This window comes from Neoarius graeffei, chromosome 28, assembly GCF_027579695.1.
Source record: "Neoarius graeffei isolate fNeoGra1 chromosome 28, fNeoGra1.pri, whole genome shotgun sequence".
Classification (NCBI taxonomy): Eukaryota; Metazoa; Chordata; class Actinopteri; order Siluriformes; family Ariidae; genus Neoarius; species Neoarius graeffei.
The window spans coordinates 30077705-30092136 of NC_083596.1; the positions used below are offsets into that span (position 1 = coordinate 30077705).

Sequence of the window (14432 nt, forward strand, 5' to 3'; positions counted from 1 at the left end):
CTATAATTCCAAATCGTCCGTCTTGTTTACCATGGATCTGGCATTGGAGAGGTAAAGGCTTGGCAGTGGAGATTTGAGTGGCTGTTTTCTGAGCTTAGTCAACAGGCCGGCTCTGTCTGCAGCCTCGCTTTTGCTTCCTCTCCCAACGCCGCCTCCTTCACCTGCCAGACCCGATAACAATCCACAGAGACCCCGCTGGTCTCGCTATCTCGTCCGGAACGTTGTGCATGCGATGGAAATCGCTACAAACTCTCATTTTCTGCTGGAAACCAATGTCCAGTAAGTCCATACGGTTGTAGTGGATATTGAAGTCCGGTACAGACGAACAACACACAAAAATACACACAAAAAACATAAAAAACGTGCACAGGTAGGGAGAGCTTGTAGCCACAGCCGTTGTAGCAGAATTGTATATAGTAGGGTTTTCCAGAAGAAAAGGTAGAAGTAGAAGCAGAAGTAGAACCAGAAGGCGGAAATATGGCGTTTTGACCGACAAGATGGTGTCTGTTACAATCTGGATCGGCTGTGACGTCACATGCAAGATCTCTATTGCTGCTGACACTATCCACTGGTGTCCCAAGGATCCTGAGCGGGGTGTAGTTTTTCCTCTCTCTTGCACCTGAAATCCATGATCGTTTCTTTGGTTTTGGAGACGTTAACCCTCTGGGGTCTGAGGGTATTTTCTGGCACTCTAATGATTTTGGCATACTCAGATTGTGTCATCAATTTCAACAAATCTAAGCAGTATTGTCAAAGTCATGTGACTTTTTTGTATTCAGCAAAAGTACAGCTAAAATAATATCTATATAGTACAGTGGTGCTTGAAAGGTTCTGTATTTCTGCATAAATGTGACATAAAGCATCAAATTTTCACACAAGTCCTAAAAGTAGATAAAGATAACCCAGTTAAACAAACGAGACAAAAAATATTATACTTGGTCATTTATTTATTGAGGAAAATGATCCAATATTACAGATCTGTGAGTGGCAAAAGTATGTGAACCTTTGCTTTCAGTATCTGGTGTGACCCCCCCGTTGTGTAGCAATAACTGCAACTAAATGTTTCCGGTAACTGTTGATCAGTCCTGCACACCAGCTTAGAGGAATTTTAGCCCATTCCTCCGTATAGAACAACTTCAACTCTGGGATGTTGGTGGGTTTCCTCACATGAAATGCTCACTTCAGGTCCTTCCACAACATTTCAATTGGATTAAGGTCAGGACTTTGACTTGGCCATTCCAAAACATTAACTTTATTATTCTTTAACCATACTTTGGTAGAACGACTTGTGTGCTTAGGGTCCTTGTCTTGTTGCATGACCCACCTTCTCTTGAGATTCAGTTCATGGACAGATGTCCTGACATTTTCCTTTAGAATTTGCTGGTATAATTCAGAATTCATTGTTCCATCAATGATGGCAAGCCATCCTGGCCCAGATGCAGCAAAACAGGCCCAAACCATGATACTACCACCACCATCATGTTTCACAGATGGGATAAGGTTGTTATGCTGGAATGCAGTGTTTTCCTTTCTCCAAACAGAACGCTTCTCATTTAAACCAAAAAGTTCTATTTTGGACTCATCCATCCACAAAACATTTTTCCAATAGCCTTCTGGCTTGTCCACGTGATCTTTAGCAAACTGCAGATGAGCAGCAATGTTCTTTTTGGAGAGCAGTGGCTTTCTCCTTGCAACCTTGCCATGCACACCATTGTTGTTCAGTGTTCTCCTGATGGTGGACTCATGAACATTAGCCAATGTGAGAGAGGCCTTCAGTTGCTTAGAAGTTATCTTGAAGTCCTTTGTGACCTCGCCAACTATTTCACGCCTTGCTCTTGGAGTGATCTTTGTTGGTTGACCACTCCTGGGGAGGGTAACAATGGTCTTGAATTTCATCCATTTGTACACAATCTGTCTGACTGTGGATTGGTGGAGTCCAAACTCTTTAGAGATGTTTTTGTAACCTTTTCCAGCTTGATGAGCATCAACAATGCTTTTTCTGAGATCCTTAGAAATCTCTTTTGTTTGTGCCATGATACACTTCCACAAACATGTGTTGTGAAGATCAAACTTTGATAGATCCCTGTTATTTAAATAAAACAGGGTGCCCACTCGCACCTGATTGTCATCCCATTGATTGAAAACACCTGACTAATTTCACCTTCAAATTAACTGCTAATCCTAGAGGTTCACATACTTTTGCCACTCACAGATCTGTAATATTGGATCATTTTCCTCAATAAATAAATGACCAAGTATAATATTTTTGTCCCATTTGTTTAACTGGATTCTCTTTTCGGACTTGTGTGAAAATCTAATGATGTTTTAGGTCATATTTATGCAGAAATATAGAAAATTCTAAAGGGTTCACAAACTTTCAAGCACCACTGTATGTATGTCATGATTGTACTTAAAAAAAACAAATGAAAATGTTGTAAAAAGCAGTTTTAAAACTGTGTTGGAATGTGTGAAACATTACCATTTTGACAAACCATTTTGGTTACTTGAGGTGATTCTGTTCAGTCTTAGGAATGCATCAAGCACAAAAACTTAAATCTGCTCCACTGATTTGGACAATTAACTGACCATCAAAAAATTAAATGTCTTATTGTTTTAGGATAAAGGGTTGGCAGTGGGAAAGCAATGAAAAGAGTAAAAAAAAAAAAAAAAAAAACATTCCTTTCAATGAGAAGCGTGAATACCCCGCCCACTGACAACTCTTAATCCCATCAGGTCAAGTGTTCAAAATGGTTTGTCACAATGGGTAAGGTAATGTTTTTTCACACGTTCCAACACAGTTCTAAAACTGCTTTTTCACAACAGCTTCATTTATCTGGTATTTAACTTTATTTTGGTATTTGAGTCTATTCAGTGTCTTGAAATTAACTCTTGTACTATTTTACTCAGTTCAGAGCCACAACCAACTCCGTTACATGATTACTCTGCAGTTTTGCTTCCACTCCAACTTCCAATTTTATGCTCTAAACTCAAAACAGAGCAAATTCTCATTTTTGATGAAAATACTTTTAACTCTGGAAAAACTGCTCAGTCATTTTTCCTTTGTATGCACTACAGCACACACATAGCAACTGATATGCTCATAAACAGAAGAAACATTTATACTTACTCGAGTTGATCTTTGGCTTCATCGAGTCGAATTAAATAAAAGGCACCGCTCATCATCAGTGTTGCAGTTCTCAAGATTTGAATCGCTGTACTGAATCATGAATTGAATAGCTGTTCTGAATCATCTGAAGCACATAAAATCCGCGTGCCATCTCACAAGTTTTACCTCCAAACAGGTAACCTAAACTACGGCTGATGTATTTTATCCTACTTATGGTGGGCGTTCCCACAACGAAAGAGAAACCAAAAGAGTGAAAGTGATCCTCATTCCATTACCATGTGAATAGTCTTTTATGAATGTGTAAGTGGGTGCTCAGCGCCCTGACTCCAGTGTGACTGAATAAGATGACAAGTTTTAGGTTTCATCTAATTTAAAAATATATATATATTATTTGGCAGTGGGCACATAGGAATGTGTAAAGTTTGTCAATATGTTTATCATGTTTGTATGATTAAAAACTAATTTCTCTAAATACATAACCTACTCATTCTAAACATGCTGAGCTTCACTGGCGAATCTCTTGACCCCAGTGGGTTAAGATCCAAGTTGTTAGACTGACACCACTGGGACAGGTGTTTCCGTCTTGTCAAAATAAGCAGACTCGTCCTCATCCGAGATCAAGCCAACTATGACAGTATCATCTGCGAATTTCACGATGGTGTTGGAGGTGTGCTTGGGCTCGCAGTCATGTGTGTACAGTGAGTACAGCAGAGGACTCAAGACGCATCCCTGTGGGGCTCCGATGTTAAGGATGAGCATGTTGGAGACAGTGATGTCAACTCTAACCACTTGTGGCCTGCCAGTCAGGAAGTTCAAGACTGAGTCACAGAGAGAGAAACTTAGTCCCAGATTCCTGAGCTTGCAGGGCAGCTGTCCAAGCTGTCAGGTACTATAGTATTAAAAGCAGAGCTATAAATCAACAAATAAAAGTCTTGCATACTTTCCTTTACCCATTTCTAAATGGGAAAGGGTGGTATGCAGGACATGGGAAACTGCATCACCCGTACTTCTGTTTGATCTGCACACAAACTGAAAGGGATCTAATGAAGGTGGCAAAGCTGAACAGATGCAATCCTTGATGAGTCTTTCAAAAACACTATCACCAGGGATGTCAGCGTCACTGGGCAGTAATCATTCAAGCATGTTGGGTTATTTTTCTTTGGAATTGGAACAACTGATTTCTTGAAACACGTAGGGATAGTGAACTCAATCAGTGACACATTGAAGATCGTGGTGAATACTGGGGCAAGCTGGTCAGAGCAAGATTTTAGGACCAGGCCAGGTATTCTATTGGGTCCAGCAGACTTCCTGGTATTCACTTGTTTCAATGCTCTTCTCACGTCATGCTCAGTCACTGTAAGTGGGCAGTCCTTACTGTCTGTGACTATTGTGCTGATGCTTCTGGAGTTGTATGTGCCTGTGGTGCATGTTTCGTTTGGGAACCAGGTATAGAATTTATCCAGATCATTGGCCAATGAGGGGTCAACAGTGCCTGAATCTGTGATTCTAGTTATTGCCATAGGCATCTGTGGTCATGCTCATGTAATTGAGCTTCCACTCTGTCCTTATATTTCCTCTTGGCCTCTTTGACCACACATCTTAGCTTATAGGAAGCAGACTTGTAAACGTGACATATTGCCGCTTTGCATCCCCTCATTATAAGCAGTGGTGCGTGCCTTCAGAGCTCTGCAGACAGAGCCATCGACCCATGGCTTCTGATTAGGATATGTCCTAACAGAGACCAATGGCACAATATCATCTATCAATTTGGCAATGAAGGATCTCACTACTTCTGCAAACATATCCACATCATCAGAGCTCGAGTGGAATACTCCCCAGTCATTGGTGTTCAGTGCATCCTGAAGTATGGCTTCTGATTCAGCAGACCAGCGCTTAACTTCCTTGAGGGGCAAGGCATCCCATGTGATCTTTTGTTTATACTCCAATATGAGGAAGATAGCAGAATGGTCAGATTTTCTAAAAACCAGCAAGAAAACAGGTTTATAAGCATTCTTGAATGAAATATAACAGTGATCCAAGGTCCTGTTGCCTTGTGTAGAACATACAATATGTCGTTTTAAGTTCAGGAAAACTTAAAGGTCACCTTTGCTGAAATGGGTGCAGCATCAGGATGTGTATCAGATCATGCACTGTGGATTCTGCAACAGCAGTATCTGCATCTGGTGGGACGTAGACTGCATACAGAATGACTGAGGTGAACTCACAGGGCAGATGAAACAGATGGGACAGGATGGTCATGAGTTCAAGGTTTGGAGAGCAGAGATGAGTGAGTACTGTGATGCTCCTTGGCTCACACCAGTTCTTATTTGTCATGAGACATACCCCATCACCTTTAGACTTCCCGAATTCTGCTGTTTTATCCATCTGAAAGATGGTGAAGAACTCTGCAGGCTGTATGGCAATTTCCGGCGCCTAGAGGGTGAGTCATGTCTCGGTGGAGCACAGGACATTACGGTCTCATGTCACAGTGGAAACAAATCCCGCCCTGATTTCATCTAGTTTGTTTTCCAAGGACTGTATGTTGGTGAGCAGGATACTGGGCATTGATGTTCAATGTGTATGGTCTCACAATCCCAGCTTGTTTGCCTCAATATTTTTTCCTATGTCTCTTCACCATGCTTCCATTAATTCCACCAGCATCAACATCTCCAATGCATACCATCTCCTTGGGCCACTGAGAAAAGTCTGGAAAAGCGGTAAGGAAGTTGCTCCCTTGCATCTAATAAAAAGTGTGCTACGGTCATAAGTATTATTCCAGAGATGGTAGTAAAAAAGTAGTCACATAAAACTAGGTAAATAGTAAAAAAAAAAAAGGCACAGTCTATATGGAGCAGCCACAACGGCATCTGGTCCCAGCCATGCCATCTACATTGTTGAACGCTAGAGACTGGTGATTCACTCCACTCAGAATTACTAGACATCTTTTTAATCATTATTAAAAGGCTGGTAGTGTATGTCCTTTTAACAAAGGCTTTTCATGAAGTAAACAAAGCTTCGTGAAAAACAAGCACTTAGCAACCAATGTGGCATCAGCAAAGTACATCCCGCAATAAAACTCAGTCCAGTCCTCTGGACAGTTTTTTTTTTACACTAAAATTTAATAGGACACCATTCTGTTTCAGCCAGCATTAACTTTTTCAGCAATTTGTGCTACACTAGCTCTTCTGTGGGATTGGACCATGTGGCCTAGCCTTCATGCCCCACATGAATCATTGAGCCTTGGCCACCCATGACCCTGTCCCCAGTTCACCGGTTGTCCTTCCTTGAACCACTTTTGGTAGGTATTAACCACTGCATACCGGGAACACCTCACAAGATGTGCAATTTTGGAAATGCTCAGACCCAGGTCATCTAGCCATCATAATTTGGCCCTTGTCAAAATTGCTCAGATCCTTACCCTTGCCCATTTTTCCTGCTTCCAACACACCAACTTCAAGAACTGACTGTTCTTTTGCTGTCTAAATTATCCCACCCCTTGACAGATGCCACTGGATACAGACACAGGCTTGTCAAGTGAAAAAAGTGCTTTATTATTTTGCTTTTCTTTCAAGGAAATAATGGGCCTTTGCTGGTGAATGCATTGAAGCTCTAACTGGAAGCGTTCTGGAGGGTGCCGGACTGTGACGAGTGGCAGCTTCTCTTCAAGGGCATCCAGTAGTGGTTTTGTTTTTTTCCAAGTGGGGGAGGGGGTCATCTGAACTGTTATCTGCTGGCAAACGAAACAGTGAATCAGAAATAAGCATGCAGACGAATGTATCCACTCGATGTTTGATGCAATGCCTTTATATACACTCCTGGCACCTCCTGGAGAACGAATGTGCTGTATTACTGACTGCCAGGCATGCTGAATTAAACTGCTCCTCCGTCTGTGTGTTAGGTGCTGTCTTTTGTTGGTGGTGCTGAACTGCTGCTGCTCTGTCTCAGCACGGGAGATAGGGTGCTGTTCTTTCAGCACTGCTGCTGCAGCCAGCAGAGAGGGTGAAGACAAATGCTGGCCCACTGTCATTACACTGCTCCCCCTTGGCTCTGAGCCAGACATTGGAGGAGACTGTGCCCAGAGCACATGTCGTCTGAAGAGGCCGGCCACATTGCCATTGTGGGCTGCTGCCCGGTGCTGTACATGGAACAAGAAGCTCTGAAGGGAGAGTGAAACCAGTGGATTATTTTGCTGTTGGAATTTTTTTCTTTTGCCATCCACCAGAGTGGAACATGATCGGTAAAATGAGTGATACTGCAGCTCTTCCATGGCCCAACTGATGGCAAGGGCTTCTCACTCAACCACCACATACCTCAGTTCAGTAGGTGTTAGCTTTTGGCTGATGTAAAGAGTGTCCTCTTCTCCCTTGAAGTCCTGTGGCAACATGGTTCCTAAGCTAGTCTCAGACATATCCGTATGGACCAGGAAGGAAAGCTGGAAATTGGGGTGCTTCAGGATCGGAGAACCTGTGAGAGTGGCTTTTAGAGCCTGAAATGTTTCTTCAGCTGAGGGGGTCCAGAGGACTTTACTGAATTCTCCCTTTCTGATGAGATCTCAGAGGGAGGTGGCTACAAAGGAAAAGTTAGGCGCAAAGCCCCAAGTTTCTTGGTGGTAGGCCAGGGGTAGTTTTGGACAGCCTCAGTTTTCTTCTCCTGCAGATTGAGGAGACCCTGGCCGAAGCAGAACTCCCGGTCCTGTTCCTCTATTAGCCCTAGATGGCATTTTTCTTTGTTGCTCTGTCAGTCCCCCATCGTGGAATGTACCCCAAGATAGTGAAGATGATCACATCATCCAGGTAGGCCTCAGTATAGGGGCAATTACAAGTGCTGAAGGCAGTTTTGGGCTGAGCCTCACTTGAGAGGGCTGTCAGTCATTATCCCTTTGTCAAATCAAGGGTAAATATAAACTGGGCCCTCCCTAGGCGATCTATAAGGTCATCCACCCATGACGGGGTAGCTGTCAAACTCCGACACCTTCAGTCTCTCCACAAGTCATTGCAAAGTCTGGAGGCTCCCATCAGGCTTAGGCATGATGATGAGGCTGTGGATGCTTTGATAATGCCCTCCTGTAAAGCATCCAAACCACTTCTGCCTCTATAGCTTTATGGCGGGTCTCTGGAAACTGAGACCCGCCATCAAGATGACCATTCTAGCTGAGGTCTTCATTTCATGCTGCAGTAGGTGGGTCTGCCTGGGCATCCTTGAACTGATCTTCCAACTCTTGCAATTGGGCAGGTGTCAGTTCTCCTTTGTGGACCTGTTCTGGCTCGAGTGGACCTGTGGATAGAATGACAGGAAAGGCTGAAAGCACTGGCACCAATTTGATTGAATGTTTCAGGAAGTTTATATGGTAAATTTAGATGAGGGCTCTCTTAACTGGCTGCTGCAGGCAGTAGTTCACAGGACCCACTTGGTCCTAAATGACATAGGGACCCTAACAGCTGGTAAGGAATTTACCATTAGCATTTGGGAAGCGCAAGAGCACATGGTCACCAGGCTGAAATTCCCAGGGTTGGGTTGGTAGCTCGTTGTTCACTCTGGGCCATTTGCATGTGCTCTTGTATGATGGGGGCCACTTGCTCAATCCACTCTTGCATTTCCTGGATGTAGCCAACAAGGAAGCAGAAAGGGGATGGGTGCTCCCAGGCTTCTCTGACCATATCCAGTAAAGAGGACAAAGTATGTCCCAGTTTTGGCCTTCATCTACCACTGTCTCAACATCCACTTGAGAGTTTGGCTCCACGAAGGCAACAGTCTGGGGATGTTAGATAGAGGTTTTGAGGTGTTTAACCTACAGCAGCCAGCACAGGTCCAATATCGGTTTAAAGATAAAGGCGACATCCTGGTCTGTGAGCAAGTCCAGCTAAAGAGGAGCATCAGTTCCTTAGTGATGTCCCTCAATGTGGCTTTACAAAGAGGGTTGGCCCCTAGGTATCAGGTTCCATAGTCAACAATCACCAAAATGTATTCGTGGCCCCAGGCAGCAGCCTGAGTGGATCTGTGCACACCCACTCAAAAGGGATCCCAATGATGGGGAGGGGAATTAATGGGGCCAGGGCTAGTTTGTAAAGAGAGGTCCTCTGGCACTGAGGGCAGCATTTGCAAAAGTTCCAGACCTCAGCCACCATGCCTGGCCAGTGGAACCGGTCTGGGATCTTTTTAATGGTATATGAGACCATCTGGGGGCCCAAAAGTGGTTGGGAGTGGGCCAGATGCATGATGGAGTCTATCTTGACTCTAGGCATGACAAAGAGCTTACAGGATTCACCACAGCAGCTACAGCGGTAGTATAGCAACCTAGTCTTTACAAAAAATAAAATAAAAATAGGCTTTTGGGTTGCAGATTCTCCCCACTGACTTGTAGCACCTGACCCCAGCAGTGCTTCAGCTGGTCATCTGCCTTTTGTCCCCCTCTCTCGTCATCTATTGAGACAAAGCAGAAAGAGGATTAGTGAATTGGGTGAATTCATCTTCGGCTTCCACAGCTGCTCCTTCTTCTTCTGCCAAGAACACGGTCCCAGGGGGACTGGAATAGTGTGGGACTGCTGCTGACTTTTGGAAGGCTTCTTCCTCCGCTGTGATGCACCCAGAAAGATGGGAAATCCTGGCCAGTCTCTGCCTACAAGGACGGGTGTATGGAGATCAGGGACTAGACCAATCATCACAGGCCACTCACCTCTTTGGCTCTCGACCTGGACTTCTGCAGCGACCTGAAAAATCATCTCTGGTCTGGGCCACACGAGTACTCGTACTGTGGCCAAACAACTCTACCTCAGATTCGTCTATCCAGAGCAGCTTATTTCAAAAGGTTTGGTCAGTTTACAATGAACATATAGGCAAAGAAGTCTTACTTTAACATTCCTTTTGGACATCAAAGGATTGTTCCTGGCATGCCTCCCATGCAGGTCAAATTTGTCCAATCCCTTTCTGATTGTAGATATATGCCCCTTTCACACCAACAGTTGCAAGAGTTACCTGCAGATCCAGTGATGAAATTTTGGGGTTTTTGGAGACTTCTTTTACCATCAAATGGGCTGCTCTTGGGCTGAATTTGCTGGGGCAGCCTGTCCTTGACAAATTGACAGTTATTTGAAATCTATGCCACTTCTAAGTGACTTTCCTGACAGTGAAATTATTTAGATTAGATTAAATTCAACTTTGTCATTGTACAGGTACAAAGCCACTGAAGTACAGTTTATTTATTTCTAATAATTTAAAGATCTTTTTTAAATCCCTTGCCAGATTCACAGACATCCACAACCTTTATTCTGAGATCCTTAGAGAGCTCTTTTGATCTTGGCACGATGACACCACACACTTCAATAGCAAAGAGAACACCACACCCTCTATTTAAATTAAAGGTTTAAATAGAACAGGTTCCACCTGCAGGAGGTTCTCATCAATGGCACCTAATCTGGAACACCTGATTTTAATTTTATGGACTTTAAAGTGTGATAAAGTGTGTGAGGGTGTACTTACTTTCTCAATTATGAAAATGACTACAAAATATTAATTTTGTGTGTCGAGTATATCACCTTTATCTGTTGGCATTATCAAAGAATGAAATGTTTGCTTTGGTGAATAATTGTTAAAAAAATGTTTGTATATAACAACACACTTTTATATACAGGAGGCTGCAAAAGTAGGTATACAGTAATGAAAAATAAAATGTTCGCACAAAATATTAGTATTAAATGAAACCTGGCACCACTATTATAATACTGGAATAATCTCCTCTCCAAGCATATTCACACCTACAGTCAATTTAGAGCCACCAATTAACCTAACCTGCATGCCTTTGGACTGTGGGGGGAAACCGGAGCACCCGGAGGAAACCCACACAGACACAGGGAGAGCATGCAAACTCCACACAGAAAGGCCCTCGTCAGCCACTGGGCTCGAACCCAGGACCTTCTTGCTGTGAGGCGACAGTGTTAACCACTACACCACCGTGCCGCCCCCAAAATGGTATACCAGTTCAAAATTAAAATTCTTTTGATTAACTTGTGCATTTTTTGTGGATGTGTCCCCATAATATAAAGAACATTACACAGTGGCGCGAAGATATGAAGTTCATCATCTCGGGGGGAGATTGTGTGTGTGTGAATATGAGAGAAAATTCCACAAAATTGAGTCGTACACAAGCTGATAGCCAACTCAGCACTACGTGCCTTGTCGGCTATCAGCCATGTACAACGAGATTGAGTGGAATAACTTTTATTCTATCCACATTCACTGGATTTTGAGAAAGTATTTTTATTTTTTGCAAATTTGATAAAAACTTTATACAAAATGTCCAACAAAATTTCCGCTTAGAATGTAAACAAACCAGCAAAATGACAGTAACAATTGTGAAAAATTTTATAATAATTATTGAAAAAAAAAGATATGTTCTTACCATCAAATACTTTTACTCCATATTTTTTTGCTTTTTTTTTGTTTTTGTTTTTTTTTTGGGGGGGGCTTTTTCTTCATTAGGGTTTTTTGGTGGTTGGCAAACCCCCCCAAAAAAAGAATAGAGGGTGAATTCCCACTACCGACTGGGCTGAAGCATGGAACAGGAGATATTAGCAGGGGGATATTATTTTAGCCATTTCTGTTTCTTTTAAATCATTTATAATTTTGGGGTGTTTTGTTTTCGAGTAGAGTTTTTATTTCGTCCTCGGTTGGTTCAGCAACGCACGACACCATTTTGTTTTTCTCTACTCACGGTATATGAGCTGATATACAAGCTGATTCCCTCCCAAAACATATCTGTGACTGCACCGACCTGTCCAGTTTCAAATCATCTTTAAAAACTCACCTCTTCAGAACTGCATACAATCTATAATACAGTTTGGACTTATGCTTTTATGTATTCTTTAATCATTTTAACTTGCCTTAACCTTGTAAAGCATCTGAGTATTTAGAAAAGTGCTCTGTAAAAAAATATTATTATTATATCCTAGTCATAGAGTAGCCAGTCAGAGCACGTGATTGCTCATTTCCAGTGAATGTGGATAGAATAAAAGTCAAATATACTATGAGACTCTAAGTGCATATTATATATTATATTATATATGAATCATGCACACACACCATACCTTCCTATCCCAGGTCACCATCTCATGTTTAATCAGTTCTCTACAAATTAAAGAGGTTTTTTTTTTAATTGCTCTTGGTTGAAAAATGCATCTGCACAGGAAATTAAGGCTTGTCCTGCAGTGCCACTTCCCTTCTCACCCGATTCAAAATATCAGCTAATTTACGTGTCTTATCGAGATCAACCTGGATAAATTAAAAGACGGAACAGGGCTCAGGGCTGTGAAACACTATTTTACAGCATTCTGCGCCACGTGACCGATTGCATCACGCATCATTTTCACTAATAAAATGAGCGTACCACTGGCTAACAGACAAAATATCGGAATTCAAAACACATATACTGAACTTGATTAAATGTTATGTTACTAGTGGTACCATAAGTAACCCACGTCTTGAAGAAACACCTCATAACATGAAATTTCGCACATGACTAATATTCCTCACGCCCAAGAAAGCATCATGCACATAAACATGTATCGATAATGTTTGGCATCGTTTCAGAAATATTTAAAGTGAGACGCGTACCAGCTACAGTGATTTAACTAAATGCATCTAACGAAAACCTCAGCATGGCAGAAGACACGATGGAAGACTCTTCCATCGTGTCTTTAAGTTGCTCGAACTCAACTCAAATCGCTATTCCTCCATTATACGGGGAAAAAAATGCAGCGAGTGACAGTGCAGCACACTGAGGTGTATGGCGATGATCTTACCAGTGTAATCCAACCGCCATAAATATAATTATCCCCTTTCCAGATGCACCACGCTGACGAATGATTTGGTGGAAGCCTTCAGTTGGACGAAAACAGTGTCGGTCAATCATGTCGTTGTTCAGGCCTAGTATGCTAAGCACTGTATACGTCGCATACTGCCTCTCTTCTCAATAGAATAGGGTTGGCAAGTAGTGATGTCTCGGTAGGAAACGAATCGACTCTCGAACCGGCTCTTTTTGGTTTTATGTAAGGAACCGACTCGCGCATTTGAAGAGGCTTTTTAAACGAATTTCATACAAAACTGGAATTTATCGTAGGGTTACAGTTGGGTGGGTGTGTTCAATTACTCATTTATACTTTTGGCACTTGACAGACGGTCTTATACAGAGCAACTTACTTACCCCCTCCCATTTCTATAGTTGAACAGTTAAGGGTTTTGATTAAGGGCCCAACAGTTGTAGCTTGATTGTCCTTTACTAAAAATTCATAAACGGTTGCAGTTCAGGTATAAGCAGATAACTAAAAGAAAGATTAACTAATGATAAAATTAGGATCTAACTGGAATCAGTGTTACGGGGGCCGACAGTGGCAAACACAACAGGGTCCAAATGCAGAAAATCTACAAATACAGAAAAGCAACAACAACCCAAAAAACACAATGGAAATGGTCAAGGAGTGGATTCCGCCCAGTGAACTGTGAAGGGGGGACCATGGGACTGGTCATTTTAACCATAGAGATAAACACCTAGATGTATTTATCTTTCCATTTATTTATATCTCAAAATACTCCATTTAGCAATGTTTTACCAAATACAGTATGCCAATGGCTGAACAAGATCAGCCATCTTTATGTGGTATTTGGCACTGCAACAACATTAACAAAAAATTAGTATTATAGTATAAAAGTAAAAATAAATGGTTGGCTTGGACTTCCTCCACAATTAATGAAGTTTGTTGCAAAAATAAGCATTTATTAAAGAAATTCATATTCAAAACATCCATGCCAACACTCCTAACCTGTAATTAGCATTGTGCTGTCCAGTGGCATGCACAGATAGACACGAGGTGGTGCTCAAGCACCTGCCCCTCTGCCCTCTGTCCAAAAAAGTGCCCTTTTTAATTTTTCTTTTTTTACAGTTTAGAAAAGCCGCGGCATTAAAAGTGTGTGTGAAAATAATGTCCCGATGCGTGCCCCCTCCACACACACACCGGACCTCTGTCTCTCTTGCTCTGTCACGTGAACAAGCGTGCAGTGCATTCAATGTGAGGTTGCAGCAGCATAGCGTCCTGGAAGCCACGGCCTTGTCGTAGCGCAGACAACACATCGGGCAGTCAGTCAGCTCTTCCCCTGCCCCACCAGCCAGGTAACACATGAATCGAGTGAAAATGTATTGTTTGCCCTCTAAGCCCAAGCTGTAATTATTTTGTCATGAAGTAGCCCGTCACATACAGAAACAACTGCACATAAGTATTATATTTTTTGCTAGACCATTTTCAGATTTAGGAAAACA

General features: G+C 42.4%; 1 protein-coding gene across 2 annotated transcripts in view; it reads right to left on the minus strand.

Annotated features, from left to right (window-relative positions):
• The window catches only part of ajm1 (apical junction component 1 homolog), an 89181-nt gene extending 76065 nt beyond the window's left edge, over positions 1-13116 (minus strand). For both annotated transcript variants that reach the window (XR_009651887.1, XM_060912939.1), the window contains exon 1: positions 12922-13116. The gene's annotated coding sequence lies outside the window, so the exon portion shown is untranslated. The remainder of the gene's footprint in view (positions 1-12921) is intronic.
• Between the last annotated feature and the right edge of the window lie 1316 nt (positions 13117-14432).